The sequence below is a fragment of the Haliotis asinina genome, chromosome 9 (assembly GCF_037392515.1).
Source record: "Haliotis asinina isolate JCU_RB_2024 chromosome 9, JCU_Hal_asi_v2, whole genome shotgun sequence".
Classification (NCBI taxonomy): Eukaryota; Metazoa; Mollusca; class Gastropoda; order Lepetellida; family Haliotidae; genus Haliotis; species Haliotis asinina.
In genome coordinates, this window is record NC_090288.1 from 51,112,541 (window position 1) to 51,129,710 (window position 17,170).

Sequence of the window (17,170 nt, forward strand, 5' to 3'; positions counted from 1 at the left end):
TTGACTAAACCAAACTTGTATCGGGAGGAGCCAAATTTTGACAAACACTTAACGTGTCTGTTTTTTTGTTAGACACCACACTCAGTACTGTTCAAGGTATATAAGTAGGGGATGGTGGGGTAGCCTAGTGGTTAATTCCTCATCACACAACGGTCCGGATTGATTCCCCAAGGTTTGATTCCCCATGTGGGTACAATGTGTAAAGCCCATTTCAAGTGTACCCCACCAAGATAGAGATAAAAGCGTCAAAAACAATCTCACTCTCACAAGCTATGCATTCCAATTGGTCCTGCCACAGATAGTCTGTCGTACAGACCCTGAAGTATATATATTCAAGAAAGCCCACGCAAGTCTAGAAAATGTGGCAAGTCTAGATTTCCTTAGCTTCTGAAAATGAAGAAAGTCTCAGGGCTCCAATTCATTATATTATTTTTTTTTCACTATGAACGTTTTTTTCTGTAAAATATGTTCATTTCAGAGACTAGCTGTTAGTCTATGCCACAGACCAATAAAGGTAAAACAAGTATAGATGTACTGGCCCAGAAGGTTGGGCATGATGCTAGTATTTCGGATCCTCTATACCTGATTCGTTATTTGTTATTTGTGACCAATACAGGAATTATATAGATGAAACTCCAAACAAAATTAATGTTGATATAAATGGTGTCATTTGTCCCAAGGAAACATCACTGCATTTACTGCTAAATGACTACCATGTGGAGACAAGTCACGAACACACGATACAATGCAGAGATCCAGGAAAAACGTACACATTGTAAAAGACAATATTACAGATATCATTCGTTGGATTATACTTTTAAGAGAACCTTATTCTCCTAATTATTACATTCCATTACAAGTTTTAATGAAAATAAAATTAGTCTTGCAGAATATCATCAATGGTAGAAGTCAAACAGATTGTGCTTTTTAATAAAATTATGAAGAATCTGTAATGCAATGTCCATTAAGACAGTGCCCAAGTTATCTTATCTGTTAATAAAATATAAACTATATATTCGTAACCAAAAACAGAAGCATAAAGCCAAATCAATTTTTGTAAAAGTGTGTGGGTTATTTGCTCATACATCTGAATATTTGTCACTCTTTATAAAATAAACATTCAATTCAAAACAATCCTGATTGAAAAAAAAACCATGTAGCATTAAGCATACAAAAAACATCTCACTGGTAATGTGATTCCTTTTCATATTATTTTTGATTATTGTTTACATATTTCTCAGACATTTTTGAGTAGAGTGGTAAATATAGCAAACAAAATATTTCCCTCATATTGGTAAACAATAACGAGGAGATGGCCACACGATACCAACCAATACACTCCATCATACAGACTTGCACAAGTCTGTAAAGTAATAAACAATTTTATTGATAATTTTTAACAACAATAAATAACAAACTGGCACAACAGACTTGCCTCTTCAAAGGATAGAATTTACTATACATCCATAGGCTTAGCATTCAGTACAGCCTTGGAGCAAAGCCAGGCATCATAGGACAAACTGTGAGACATTAACAGGGATACATCTCAAGCTGACAGATGGGGGTGTCCTCATGACTCAGAGTAGGGTGGGGGAGTGAGGCAGGAGATAAGGAGCTTGATGGGTGCATGGACAGGAGGGGGAGGGTGTCTAAGAAGGGCCAGATGGCTGGCTTCACACTGGATAATCCAGGATATGTGAAGGCCTTAGTTTAATGTCTGTACTAGGGTCTGGCCACTCACGTGCAAGACCTTCATGAATACAGTGGTCTGTGATGGTAAGGAGAACTGATTGACCTTCATCTGAAACTAAACTAGTTCAATGTGGCACTTCAATCTTCAGTTCACTTAGATCTATTCCTGGAATACTATTTCACTTCACTCTCACATCAGTAAATCTTGTTTTGACTTATTGTTTCATTTTCACGATGATACAAATAAAACAAACAACTGATGTCACTTTGTTACACTCAAAAACATTTGCAACAAATATCAAGACTGATATATTCCAGGCAAATAATAATTCTGGACCAGACAATTCAGTGACTGACACATCATGTAAAGTGATCTTGGCTGTCAAAGCATCCATTAAAAAATTGCCAGACGCATTACAGCTTTGAAACATTTCCGAATATTTACATATTCATAAAAGTAGAGATCTGGGGTCAAACAAGACGTGTATAAGTAGAACAACAATTCCTATAAGCATGTGTATTTTACAAACTGGACAACGAAATACAATTCATGTTCATTAGGTATCTCTCAATTCTAAAATAAACTTTCAGCTTCTTCTTGAAAGAGATCCCTGTTTATGTTTACTTCAGAAAAGATAGCATGTTCTAGTCATGTTGTGTTACTATATTTACGGAGGCCTTAGTATCACACAAGCTCTATAACAGTGAGTGATGTAAGAAGCTCCTCCCAGGGTGTGAAGGAATGTCTGCCTGACATCACAACAAACACAGGAAGTGACCTCTGACCTAGGTCACATGTCTCACAAAGCCCAGATGGGGAGGATGTGATCAGCTGATGTACTTGAGAGTCTCACATGCCTTACATTTTCATTTCTAATTGTCACAAGTATCTCATCCATCTAACTGTGACAGCCAACCTAACTGATTCTTGTCCAAGTAATGATGCATAAAGTTATTTGAAAAAAGCCACGATTTGCCCATAATGGAAGTTACAAAGGTTATCAAGTAATAAAAAAGAACAGAAAAAATTAATACCAGTCTGAAAACAGGGAAAACCAACATTATTTTTAATACAGTTAGTCATTGCAGACATATTTAAATCCAGATGTGAATTCTGTGTGCTGAACAACACTTTTGCCCGGACCACACATAATTTAGCTTCATTTACAAAGATTTAGGGTGAGTGAGTTACGTTTTACCCCACTTTTGGCAATATCAGGGCAATATCACAGCGGCGAACACCAAAAATAATCGTATAGGATTTTATCCATGTGGGATTTGAGCCTGGATCTTTGGCATGATGAGCAGACACTTTACTCACTAGGCCACTCCACAGTCCAACACAGATTTAGTGAGGATCAAAAAAGAAAGTTAAAGCCAGAAAATCAAGGACCAAAAAAGTGTTACACTACAAAATGTATTTGAGAGTTGATGTCAAGATAGCACAATAGTTAAGAGTTATGGGTCAACGTCACATGACAAGTTTCAGCATCCAATAAACTGTGGTTATAGTTAGCAACAAACGTATCATGACAGTTGGGTTCAGTTGGTTGAACAGGGCACTATAATTCCATTACAGAATATACATTATTTGGACTTCCTGGTATTACAGTAATAAAATATATATGAAGATTGGTGATTATACCTATAGTATAAATTAAAATCTACACAGATTTTCATTTACTCCTAAGCTTTCCATTATAATTTTTAATTGACAAAAAACAGCATATACTATACATCAAATATATTTTATAAATAATGCAAGACAGTCCCTCAAAATCACATATGATCACAACCTATAGGTTTATATGTATGGCTTTATTATGTACAAAACAGGCTCTCCATATACAATCACTCATGCTCCGCATATATTGCAGTATGTTTCAGAATACCAGTAACAGAGTCACTATATATCGTAAACAATTTATATGCCAATGCACAGCCCTAAACATTAGTTAATAAAACCATTTAAGATCCGGGTCCCATTCCACAAAGCAATTAGTACTAAGGTGATCATAACTCCCACACTTAACATAGACTTATGACAGTCGTAGAACTAAGATCACTTTGCGAAAAAGGCCCTTGGAACAATTCTTCAGCATGCCATGCTTGTGATAAAGAGGAAAATGGCATGATGAAGTGGTCAGGCTTGTTGACTTCTTTGGAGCATGTCATCACACCCAGACAAGATCGATATCAATCACCTGTCTAGTCCAGACTTCATTTATAACAGACCACCATGATATAACTGGAATATTGCAAAAATGTAATGAACACAAACTGATCTTAATGAAAATGTCACAAAAACACCAAGGGCATAAATTGTACATTTTACCCATCAGTCGCAAAACACAGGCTAAGAGCAAGTCCATGGTTTAACCCATCCTTGGTACAATGTAACACAAGTCACTTCCAAGGCCATGCTATGCATTCTACCATAATGAATACAAGTCATTTCCCAGTCAGTAAAATGCAATAATGACATACTGAGAGAAAGAATTTGAGATAATATTCATAACGACTGTGAGTAAGTTCCTGATTAATTTGGAAATTTTGTATTATCAAGGTATATGCTTCCATGCCATATGTAAATGGCAAGCTAGGCATTCATCTAAATCCCATCTCCAACAATTGGATGACTTCTTCTCATATCACATCAGGGCCATGTATCCCTATGACTATGTACTACATCACCCTCACCCGGATGGTTCAAACTTCCTGACCTAATTGTTCTTAATGTCTGATGCACAAGGTGCAGGAACTGTTTGCTGACAACAGAGCATAGAACTGGAGTATTTCTTTAGTCTCAAATATCTAACAGATTTTCCAAGATGATGTTCATCTGCATCTCCAAATTGGGCACAGGCCAGTCAAAATGACTCAAATAATAGTTTGCTTGTTCATAGCACAGCACTCAGCAATATTCCACGAATATGATGGCATTGTGTATAATCTGGAACTGTCTTTACACTGACTGTCATCTTGAAGTTCAATTTATGCAATCAGATTTTATATAACATACTGGATTATCTGTTTAGACCAAGATCAAGGCTTAAAGTATATCAACAGAGAACCTTTGCATGGAGTAGGCACACCAGATATTGATCAGAGTTAATCCAGGATTTCAAACTAAACATTCTTGGCAGGCAAACACTAAAGATGTTTTCTGTTCTAAAAATGAATTTTATATGACAAAAAAACCCACTTCTTTTCACAGAAAATTCAACATTCCGTTGAAACGAAGCATTTGATACAATGCTGTAAAAAAATAGCTTCTTCATTCTTCTTTGTCTTGCTATCAGTGGAATAGAGATCACCTTGACGGACACACATTAGTTGTAAATATACTGACATAAAACAGGAACTGTTTAATTCCCATATGGGAATTTGTACTGACAATTGGTGTAGACTTGGGCCAATTTTATCGGTCACTGAGTCAGTCTAGATAAATCCCTGCAGATGTTGCCAGCTGCACTACCTGAATCTGGGTGATCAAGCTCCAGATATAGCTTCATACATGTGTTAACATATTCACCATACAGTTTAGGTGAGTAGCCTAAGCGCTATTTCTATTTGAGTGAAAACAATCATACTGGGAGTAACAAACATATCTTCAACAGTATCACAATTTTTTGACATTTGGAATGTCCTTATCATGCTCATTTTCAAGATACAGAAATCTGAAAGACTTGCTTAGCTTTTAGGTAACCTAGACAGATTTTGATCAGAGTGAGTGAGTGAGTGAGTGAGTGAGTGAGTGAGTGAGTGAGTGAGAGTGAGTGAGTGAATGTACTTTCTTGCCGCACTAAGCAGTATTCCAGCTATATCATCGGTGGTCTGTAAATAATCGAGTCTGGACCAGACAATTCAGTGATCAACAACATGAGCATCGACCTGTGCAACTGGGAACCGATGACATTTGTGAACCAAGTCAGTGAGCCTGACCACCAGATCCCATTAGTCGCCTCTTACGACAAGCATAGTCGCAAATCTGATCAGAAAATTTCCTGTCCTAATGCAAATATGGCATAGAAGTAATGAAAGAGTTTACTTTTACGGTACTTTATTGCAGCAATATCACAGTGGGATACCAACAAGGAAAAGCAATCTGTGCAAGAATTATTTCAAAGGGCATTTCAACTTAACTGAGTCATGACTAGATACTTCTTTAGGTTTTTCAGGCCACTTTTACCAATATTCTTATATATCGTGAGGGGTGCCTGAAATGAGTACCTTCGTTGGGTATCAAACTCGATATTTCAGCATGAGGAATGAATGTTTTCACCACAAGGCCACCCCACAATACATAAGGTCAGTGTCTGCAAATAACTGTATTATGAAGAGACACAAAACTACATCCCCTCTCAGTGAGTTCCGTCTCATAATGTTAACTGCTCAAAAGTTGTTGAGATAACCCTACCATATGCAGACTCGATCAAGGATGTAAAATAATGCCTCATTGCAACGTGTGCTATTTGTTCAAGCAGGCTGTAGGACAGTGCCAAAATATGTCTGCTTCCGCGATGTTCATGTAATCTGTAGAGCAAACAAGATTCTGAAGGTAGAAAGTTAAGAGTCGGCCTCCTGCTGAGAGTCAAGTCCTGCTACACTGTCTTGTTTTAAATCCATCTGAGTTAGAGGGGTAAACTGGCCTGATTACTGCTTTGAACTTAATCAAGTCACAGTCTAGAATGTAACATATTTGATATGAAACTGTTTATCTCACAAAGAGTAAGTGAGTTTAGTTTAAAGCGCTTTGAACAATATTACAGCAATATCAAGGCGGAGGGTGCCATGAATAGGCTTCTTACATTGTACCCATGTGGGCAATCGAACCTGGGTTTTCGGTGCAAATGCTTTAACCACTAGGCCACACCACCGTCCCAGATAGTAAAGAGACGAGTCAGGTAACATGAAGTCAGCAGCATGGTGAGTTTAGGCTTTAACCACTAGACTACTCACCCACCCTAGAACATAAGGAATAGTCTGTGGCTGATCGAGTGTGTGATCAAGTAAGTGTGTGATGCAAAGTTGAACAGCATTTCATCTGTACTTGAAAGTGACAATATGATGCAGTACATGTGATGCAAGTCTTAAGCAAAACACTTTAACTGGGATTCAAACCCTCAATCTGGAGAGTTCGAAGTCACAAAGGGAGACAACTCTGAACAGCAAATTTTAGTGCCAATAACAACTCGGCCAACATGCCCTTTACAAAGAGAAAGTCACTTAATCATTTGATGATAGGCAGAATAATTCCAGATGATTAGTTGCAGCAAGTAGTAGCAACAGACAGCGGGAAGGGCAACAAGCCAGGAATCCTGTAACAGTTAGGACTCGGCATTTGTACAATCTCTTACATATGCTGCTCAGAGAAGCCAATAAACTAAACATTCCCGCAGTACTGTTCTGACCTGCATCCTAAATGATATGATGCAACATGACGCAGCACTCAATGGCTTACAGCTTTCGACCTACTCAGTGTTTCAATTCAAAGCGGATCATTACACTGCAATTAAATTGACCGTTACGTTTTGGTGGATTGAATTCTGCATCACAACACTATTATCATCATTACAAGTATGAGAATCGTGAGTGCTGTCAGGTCATTGTGCAACTACATTTTGTGACCTGCAGTTGAGCCCTATTCACTATTAACACATTAATGCCATGGTATCCTTTCCTACACACAAACAATAATAACATTTGATCAAAACACTATCTTTATTTTGAAGCTTTCCCCATGTTCATCAATGGCTAGGTGAGTCAAACGACCTGTGTTCAAAGATGAACACCCTGTGGGGAGCATGGTTAATATTAGTTGCCAGCAGCTACAAGTGCAGTGGTTAATAAATAACCGACAAGAATTGTCTCATGGTATTAGCCATTCTGGAATGAAAAGTTCCAAGAAATCAATTCCTCAGTTTTACATGCTGGTAATGATTGAGGGCATGGGCCTTTGTTGCTTTTTTTAATCAGCCAAGAGACAATATTTGTAAAACTTTTTAATTTCCACAAGAAATCACAACATTTTAAAGAGTAATAAACTGTGTTGTCATTTTTGTAAGAGCTACTAATAATTACCAGTGGAAACAGTACGTCCAAGTAGACAGGAACTTTTCATCCTTTTCACAGGCTAAAAGTTTGCTACAAATGCACAACTTGCCATTTTTTCAGAAAATATTTCCCAGTTCCTAATAATTTAACAAAATAAGAATCTAAAAATCCTGTTTCAAACAATATTCAGCATTTGTCAGACTGCCTGCGTCCTGCACTTACAATCCAAGATTGATTGCTGAGACATCTCCCAAAGAGCTTCTTACAGACTTTATCTCACTTCATCAGATGAAACAAAGCCTTATGACCATTCCATCCTTCTAATACTCCCCAGGCAATATGCTGCCTACCTCCCAGTTTCACCTCTGACCTATCTGTGCCTGTAGAATCATGGTGCCAACACCAGGGAGGGATGATTCACATTTGCTTGATGCCGTGTGTTACCCTTGCCAAAATATCCAGCTACTTGATAGTGAGTTTGGGGTCTATTTCTGGGGGGAGATATTGATGTGTATATGAGAATTTTACCTCCAAATGTGCTCATCAAAAGCATCGCTTATCGTTTTCAGCATGGTTTGGGGAAAACTTTCATGGTTTCAAGTTCCAGTTTACTTAATCAGCAAAGAAAATCTACATGATGTGTGCAATATACTGCAATGCTGAACTTTTCACAGCAATTTTGGAAGATTACAAAATGCTGGTGAACAGAAAACCACATAAAACTAATTTCTTGTTTCAACTTATTAATTTATTTTTTTTTGCATTGATAAATTTGTGTGTGTGTGAAGCCAGCAGACTTCTGAAATCTGTCTCAACTTCCAGCATTCCAAGTTTTCAAATAATTAAAAATTCTACAAAACAAAATGGTCACATACACATTTTTTTTCAATAAAATGATAAAAAAGAGAAAATTTATTTTAGGTTGCCTAAATGAAAGCAATGTCAACAACATACTTAAAAGAATATAAAACAATCACCATCAGGAACATATATGAACACTGAGTGAATGAGTGAGTGAGTGAGTGAGTGAGTGAGTGAGTGAGTGAGTGAGTGAGTGAGTTGCATTTAGCAATATTTCAGCAATTATCATAGAGGAGGACATCAGAAACAGGCTGCTCACACTGAACCCATGTGGTGAATCAAAACTGGGTCTTCAGCATGATGAACTGGGCTAAACCACTGCCCCAGGACATATATGAACTAAGAACAAGTCTAACAAAGCATGCACCAATACTACCATAATGTGAACAAAACCTGTAATGATATATTTACTATTTGCTCATGTTGCCGACCACTGGATTGTCTAGTCCAGCTTTAATCATTAGAAGCAGAACTAATGAACCAAACACACTTTCAAGTTAAATTTGATGAAACTCCTTTTTAGGTTCTAAAAATAAACTACTGTCAAGAAGTAATGGTGGTCTGATTAACTGAAATCATCGAAGATAGATCGCAGAGACTTAATGACCAAACAAGCAATCATGTTTCTTCATAATCGAAAAGAAACAATTCTGGAACACTTGTTTGCATTAACAATATTTTTCACAAGGTTGATTTTGTCTGTGTCATTAAATTTATGTTTCATGAGCACAACAAGTTCGTTCCACATCAAAACTGAACATATTTTAAAGACTCCCAGAAATTCATGTTCCTTACATACTCGTAATCCTGTAAAGATGTGTTATTTTCAGATCCACTTAGTGTAATTTGCAAAAAACATTCAAACAAAACTTTTGTCAATTAACAAATATAAACATGAACATTTGATAAATGATGCTAACTACTTATTTTTGATGATCAATTGTTTTATGGAACCAATCATCAATTATGAGATTTTTACCAATTTCCAACATAATAAATAACTGTTTGCTGGAGATGAACTACACAGGTGACTGGAGCAGCTCTCATCCCTCACAACTTTCATCAGCTGATGACAGCCTCACTGCCCGCAGCAGGTCACACAAACATGTCTATTTCTGAGAAGCCTTTCTAATCAATATGTCTAATTAGACATCGTACTACATGGACAATGGTCAGCCATGGACCAAGATGGCAAAGTAGGTCACTTAAGAGAAGATGAGAGTGCTGTTGTTGAGTGCAGACAATGAGTCCAGTGGTGCTGTAATTTCAGATCGGTGAATTGTATTTGTGTCTGATAATGATTACCACGACCTTATTCTCGCCATAACATACCAAAAAAATAAATGGTATAAGATTTGAAATTTCTGGTGCTCCATACACATGAGAGATATGCTGAATATGGCATACTTTCAAGACTAAAGCCATGTGTCAATTTTCCAATACAAAAAATAGCCATCCTAACCCAAATACAAGCACAAAGTCAACCAAAAATGTCTTAGTGAAACTATACTGATTTATTAAATTGTCAGAGAAATGCAATAAATTGTGTTTAAGTGTCAAAGTGAAAGTGCAAGGTTTAGCGTGCCATAATGAAACAATATTTCAGCTACATCACATTGTGTCAGGATCACTAGCAAGGAAAGACGGAGGTGATGGCAGTTATCACTCTTACAAAACCTACATGTAGAGTACTGACAAATACGAAATAATGGTAAGGGCAAACATGGAATTCAAACCAATGACCCGCAGTCTCACACCTGAAGAGAAGTCAGAAAATGACTCCCCATGCTAGTATCTCAGTCCCTGAACCACAGTATTTTCCCCACTGCCTACCTCTCCCTGCAATGCTAAAGCCCAAGGATTGGGAAAGAAAACTTTGACAATGGGCTAATTTGACAATTATTAGCAATTTCGTGAATTTTCAAAGGGCCACTGCCCTTGTATCAATAGTAAACTTCCAAATTTTAATGGGCCATTTTTCATTCTAGTGTGCAAAATGGCTCATGGCCCTTGCCTTTCCCAGTCCCTGAAAGCCCAAAATGAGGCAAGTGTGAATCTCCCAAATCATTACGACTTCTTTTCAATTAAAGTGGGTTTATTTGTTCATAATATATTTAGAGTGTTAGTCTAAAAATAACAGTACCCATGGCAAATGTATCATACCTACAGGCTGTGTGTGTAGTTGGCCTTTCTGTTATGGAGATACACAGGACTGACTGCTAATGCATGGGAAAGACTAGAAGTTCAAGAACTGCCGGTCCTAGTGTCTAGAAAAATATTGTGATATTTTTTAATGTTGGAACTTGTACGCTTGAAGTGACCTAACAGCATGACATTCTGTAGGTTGTGATGTTGAGAGTGTATTAGCAAAAAATAAAGTTGAATGTAAGTGAAATCCCACATAGGATTTCTGTTCTATAAATATACTTCTGCCTGACAGAATCATTCTATGTTGCTTGGATTTCATTGGAATAGAGTCAGATCTATATTAATTCCTAATTTCTTGCAAATTTCTCAAATTAGACTAACGCTTAGTCCCTGAATAAATATAAGTTTGACAACAAAAGAAACCTATTTAACTTGAAGCGGAGTCCAAGTGAGTCAGGAGAAACCCTGGGTAATTTAGACTTGCTTCATTCAGAGATTCTGCATTGTGGGAACATATATATTCACTGCATTGTTATTTTCAAACAGAAAATGTCATAACACCAAATCAAAAAATACACAACTCGTCATTCACATAAATAGTTACAATTTATGACACAGGTCTGCTTCTCTCTTGGTAGTCAACAATTAGAAATGGTAAGATTGTGATTTTTGGATGAAACTTATTTGCAACACTGCATCAAGCTACAAGACAATAAAATACAAGAACATGTGAGTATTTATAGCAGTTGTTTTAACATTCTGATATTACTTGCAAAGTACTACAAATAGAAACAAAATTCACTCTGCTATGACATGCTGCATAACATCTTTATTCATCTATGAATCTTTTTCCTTGTCAATCCATCTCAAAACAGTTTTGAAAATGACAGATGCTGGGCATCCCTCATTAGCAAACAAACTATTTTCAGGCATGTTCAAAGCCAGCCGTGACCCACTTACCAACTAAATCCTACTTTCCCAAACCGGCTTATTCCAGCCATCCAGACAGTTCACTGACACAACAAAGGCAGGGTCACATGGGATAAATGTCGTAACACCCTCTAAATGACTCCCAACAAATCCATTCTCTTCATACAATGCCTTACTCTTCATAATGCATTTACAAATCCCTTGTTGAAACATCACTTTTTGCTATGCTTAGTTTTTATTATGAGCTGTGATACTGATCCTGTTCATAAAGGACTGAATGTCTGTAGGAACATCCTCCATGTTTGCAGACAGTGGCATGTTATGGGGACATCAGACAACCCACATGGGGAAATGTCAAACAATGCTGAACTACACGTCAAGCTTCATGTAAACACTTCCTGTACCTACTGCAATGTCATTCTAGTGCATTGTCAGTATATGTTGTAACTATCTCCACTAGTTGTGATGTAACATCCTGTCCCAAGTGACTAAATATTCCTTTAGCTCATGGCAATACAAGTGTCAAAACATCTCTACAGCTAGCTCAAGGAAAACATCCCCATCCCCAGCTTGTGGTATGTGTAATACATAAATGATATAACGAATGTCCTTTCTGTTTGTGTGAGGCACAAGCTAAGTGCCTATGGTACATGAGATATGCAAATAATAAAATCTTTTCACTTATCAACCCATGATGATTCGGGTAAGAACTGATCTTCAGTAACCCATGCTTGTCAAATGCAGTGACTAACAGGATTGGATGGTCAGGCTTGCTGCCTTGGTTGAAAAGTCATCCTATCTCGATTGCACTGATCGATGCTCATGCTCTTGATCAATGGATTATTTGTTTACAGACCACCGCCATATAGCTGCAATCGTCCTTGTGTTTTAATTATAACAGTTCAGAGCGAAAGTGTGTTTTACGACACTATACATGGTGGTAGAGTGAACTGTATTTCTTAAATAACTTATGTGTTGTCATGTTTTCACTAGTTCAACTTTCAAAACACAGTTCACAAATATCCTGTAACTTCTCGCTTGCATTATTCAAACTCAGAGCACAACAAGGTTTTGACATTTCTAAAACATCCACCCAAGCCCAATGAAGGACAAGGTATGATAACAGCCCTGTTTTACTCCCTGGAAATGTCACATTCTCAATTTACTGAAATCTTTAAAGCTCTGGTATGAAAATTATCAGACCCCTTCAAATTGTTGAGAACTAGCTATTTTTCTGTTTTACACTTGCATGTTTGGAATTCTGGAATGTTCAACTACATAAGAATGGTCAACATGAGCACAGAAAGGGACACATTTCAAAGGTAAACTGAATTACATGCAACTCTTTGGCTTCAAGATGTATTCTATACCATATACAAATTGTGACTACTTTTCTTGACCAAATTAGCATAATTAAGAGGCTTATTCATGTTTAATTTGTAGAAATTACTTCCAGACAGAATTTTCAAAATATTTATTCCTTACAGAAAACCAACATCTTGAGTTTCAAATGAATATATTTTACAGCCAAAACAGTTCTTAGTGTTAAGGGACCATTCATATTTCATGGTTGGGGGGGTAGGGGGTCCCCTAAAAGTGACACTTTCATTATTTCAAAAATATAATTTCCATATTCCAGACCTGGACACTACCACAAGCAACTTTAAATGTTCATGAGATCTAAACTTCAAGATCATTTTCAAAATGTTATTTCAGCAGAAATGGGCTTGACACATTGAATCCATGCAGGGAATCAAACACAAGCCTTAGTTGTGACAAGCAATGCTTCAACCATGGCTATCCCACAGCCCCTGCAAGTCTTAAATAGCCATGTAATTTGCTTCAATATATTGCAGCATTTCCAAAATGATAAATATAAAATGTCTGTACATAAGTACAAAGATATGACAGGAAATTCTGGCCATTATGGAGAAAGCCTCAGTCCTATATTTGCATCACAATTTCAGGTACTCAAAATGTTCAAAATATTCAGCAGAATGAATATTGAGATGGATTACAGTGTTTCCAAAGAATGATGAATGACTAAATCATGCACATAAATATATTTTTTGACCTTTGCAACAAGTACAACGTGACCCCAACCTTCAGTAGAAACATACACGTTATCAACTTTCAGCTATAGTATTACAGCGATAACGGTTAGAGAAAAATATCCTATTCATACATGTAATTGAGATATCAAAACAGGCATTAGCATTACAGAAAATCAACTGAATTTCAGCGTGTTAAAACTTCTGTGCTGCAACAAAAGAAAGTAATATACCCATGTTTTCTCTCTGTGTAATATACCCATTTTTTTTCTCTGCAAACCATTAACAAGACATTAAGAGGAAGTAAATCCTCCCTACTCCAACTACACCATAAGTAGGTTCGTAAGAACATTATCATGTGCTAATCTAACACCTGATTATGGGGTTCTATCAAGGCACAAATCATGGCTGGGTGTGACCCATAGAGCCTGGGAAACAAACACTCACTGACTGTAATTCCTGAATAATATTTTCGATCAGACTAATCTCATTTCAGTTTTTTCATGGTGACAGACAAATAACATAATAGGTCTTCCTAATAGGAAGATTTGAGCTGTGCTTGCATTCCTCTAGGTACCAATCAAACAAAACACGAACTTTTCTGGAAGGGAAGACGTTTCAACACTACACAAGTCTACATGTCTCCAATAGACACTTGAGGAACAAGCCTTGTAATTGAAGCCACTGTCTACCAGTGGACCTGGAACAAGTCTAGTAACAAGCTTCAGCCATTACTGGTGGTGTCTGGTAGGTACCATGCAATCCAGAATGAAGATGGTTACTAACAGCAGACTCTACCATGTACAAAAATGAAACATACAGCTTTATGGATTACAACTTCTTGTTTATTACGCTGAGCAACGTTTCTATGTAGATTCTTACATCGTTACAACTCATCCCACTCATTGGCTTCATCACCAGTGCTCATTGTTGTTTTAGCTTCCTACTGGCCTCTTCCTATTATGTACCACTTGTTTACTCTATCACATATTGTTGTTAATGTTAATCCACTGTTTGTCACAACATACCATCTATATAAGCTTCTCATTATTTGGTTGTATTCACATTTTGCATGAAAACAATGTAAGAATCTACATAGAAACGTCGCTCAGCGTAATAAACAAGAAGTTGTAATCCATAAAGCTGTCCGTTTCATTTTAGACTCACCAACTTCTAGAATGCCCATTAAAGATCTAAAAGTACACTGTAATCCAGGAACAACTGTATACGGTTAACTTCAGTCAGTGTCTACTACAGTGTCTTCGCATTATCACTGCAGCCAGTGTCTACCATGGAGTCCGGCAAGTGTCTTCCTGCCAAACTAGCAAGAAGTCTTGCCCTCATTGCCAATGATAATTCCTGATAATTCAAGGAATTTATTAAGCACTTTGGTCAAATGTCCTATTGTACAACGACTACTGGTGTGACGATTCATCGATACGGATCAATGCAGTCCTTGAGCTGCCAATAAAGAGAATCAATACAAAGTTTTACATTGTTGTACATCCCGATATAATACTTCAAATTGGCCATGATGCATCGATGTATAACCTTGAATATTGCCGAATTGCAATATCTGTCAAGAAAAAGACTTCCTTTTATTTCATGATTAAAATCATGCTTACTTATTTCCCCTTCATAAGTACCCAGAAATACTTGATTCCAGAACTGTGTCGAACAACTGGCATGTTATCAACATTCAAGTAAACGTAAAAACTTAACATCTCGCTTCCCAATAAACATTGAACAACACTGGTGGAATTCCACCAAATAGTTAAAAAATTGGTTTGTTTTGATCTTGTGATGTTTTATAGTTGGTGTTAGAATTACGGATTTCATTATCATGATACAGATCATAACACAACCCTTATATCCGAATTTGTATCATATCGCAGCTTAAGTCCAAATACATTGGCAATATATTGCTTGTTTTATGCCAATACCAGAACTCACAACAACATGTAAGAATATAATTTGGTTACGTGTCTGACCTGATATTAAATACATTTTTGAGACATAATGCAATAGATATATATTTACCAATATCCAATGTCTACCCTGTAAGGTAGTCAAGATAGTATCTACCCTTGTCTGTAATAGGAGCAACTACAAGACATTCTGTTAGTGTACTCTGTTTATGCCAAGCACCTGCCTAAAGGAGAAGACAGCTCCATCAGACACTGTGTACCTACAGCTGGGATTAACTGCAGTGCCAGAATGTATATTTATACTGTCAGCACCAAACACCACCAGGGTTACCCTCACACGCTGTCCCTATACTGTTGTGGGTAACTATAGTTGCCTTCACAGTAATAGTACACAATTGGATTGTTAATTGCTACAAGCACCTCTAAACGAAAAAACATGATATCAGGGTGTGATGTATCTTTGTGCTATAGGGGGTATAAGTGCCACAGCGTTACACATTCCCATCAACAGGTGAAAGAAAGAGGTATGCCACAGTCAAGACAGAATATTCAGACTACAATATGGTACAACAGCTTGTAGCTCTAACTGGGTTATGAAGCTTGATTCAGTAATCACCTTGAAAAGAAGAGGGGTGAGAAGGGGATGACATCATGTTCAAAATAACAGCAGTTATGTGTGTGATATGTGACATAAATATGACAGGCATTTATTGCATGCAGTGTAGAGTGCATGTGAGTGAGTGCATGAGTTAGGTTTTACACCAGACTCAGCAATATTCCAGCTATATGGCGCAGTCTGTAAATAATCGAGTCTGGAGCAGATAATCCAGATATCAACAGCATGAACACTGATGTACACAACTGGGAACCAAAACGAAGCAACGAAGCCAGCAAGCCTGACCACCTATCCTGTCTTACGACAAGCATGAGTTACTGAGGATCAGCACTAACCGGGATCTTCGCGGGTAAAAGTGGATGTGACAGTCCTGTACTGGACCTAAACTAATGGGAGACACTGTGATACACTTTAATATAGACAGTGTGCGAAAATTATGCTGGTCCTATGGTCCCTGGCTAGTAACAATTCATCAGGACCACAAAATGATAAGTTTGTTGTGGTCCTGGTGACAAGTGAATCTTGTATAGATTGTTAAGTAAATCTGCAAATGTTATTTTGGACCAGTGACATACAAACAGGACCACTAATTATTGTCTACTCACTGGTCCTGTAGTCTAGCTGGAAATTTTGAAAGGTTTCTTTCCCTTCATAGACAAACTACACAGTACACTGAATCGGAGATGTTTTATGCCATTAAGTCCAAGACAAGATACCAGCATACAACACCTCTGAACAGCTCTTGGTATTTTCCGGCAAGGGATCAACCACCTACTTTTGATTCAGATGCATCATCAATTTCACCATTTGATTTTACTGTTGAGTTTCACTTTACACCGAAGTAAAACAACTCATACGCACTGATTTACTTGAAGCGTATTCCTTTG

At 37.3% G+C, this 17,170-nt stretch overlaps 1 protein-coding gene across 3 annotated transcripts in view; it reads right to left on the reverse strand.

Moving 5' to 3' along the window:
* Positions 1-17,170, reverse strand: part of LOC137297014 (ras association domain-containing protein 1 homolog) — an 86,840-nt gene that overhangs the window by 64,664 nt on the left and 5,006 nt on the right. The window lies entirely within an intron of this gene.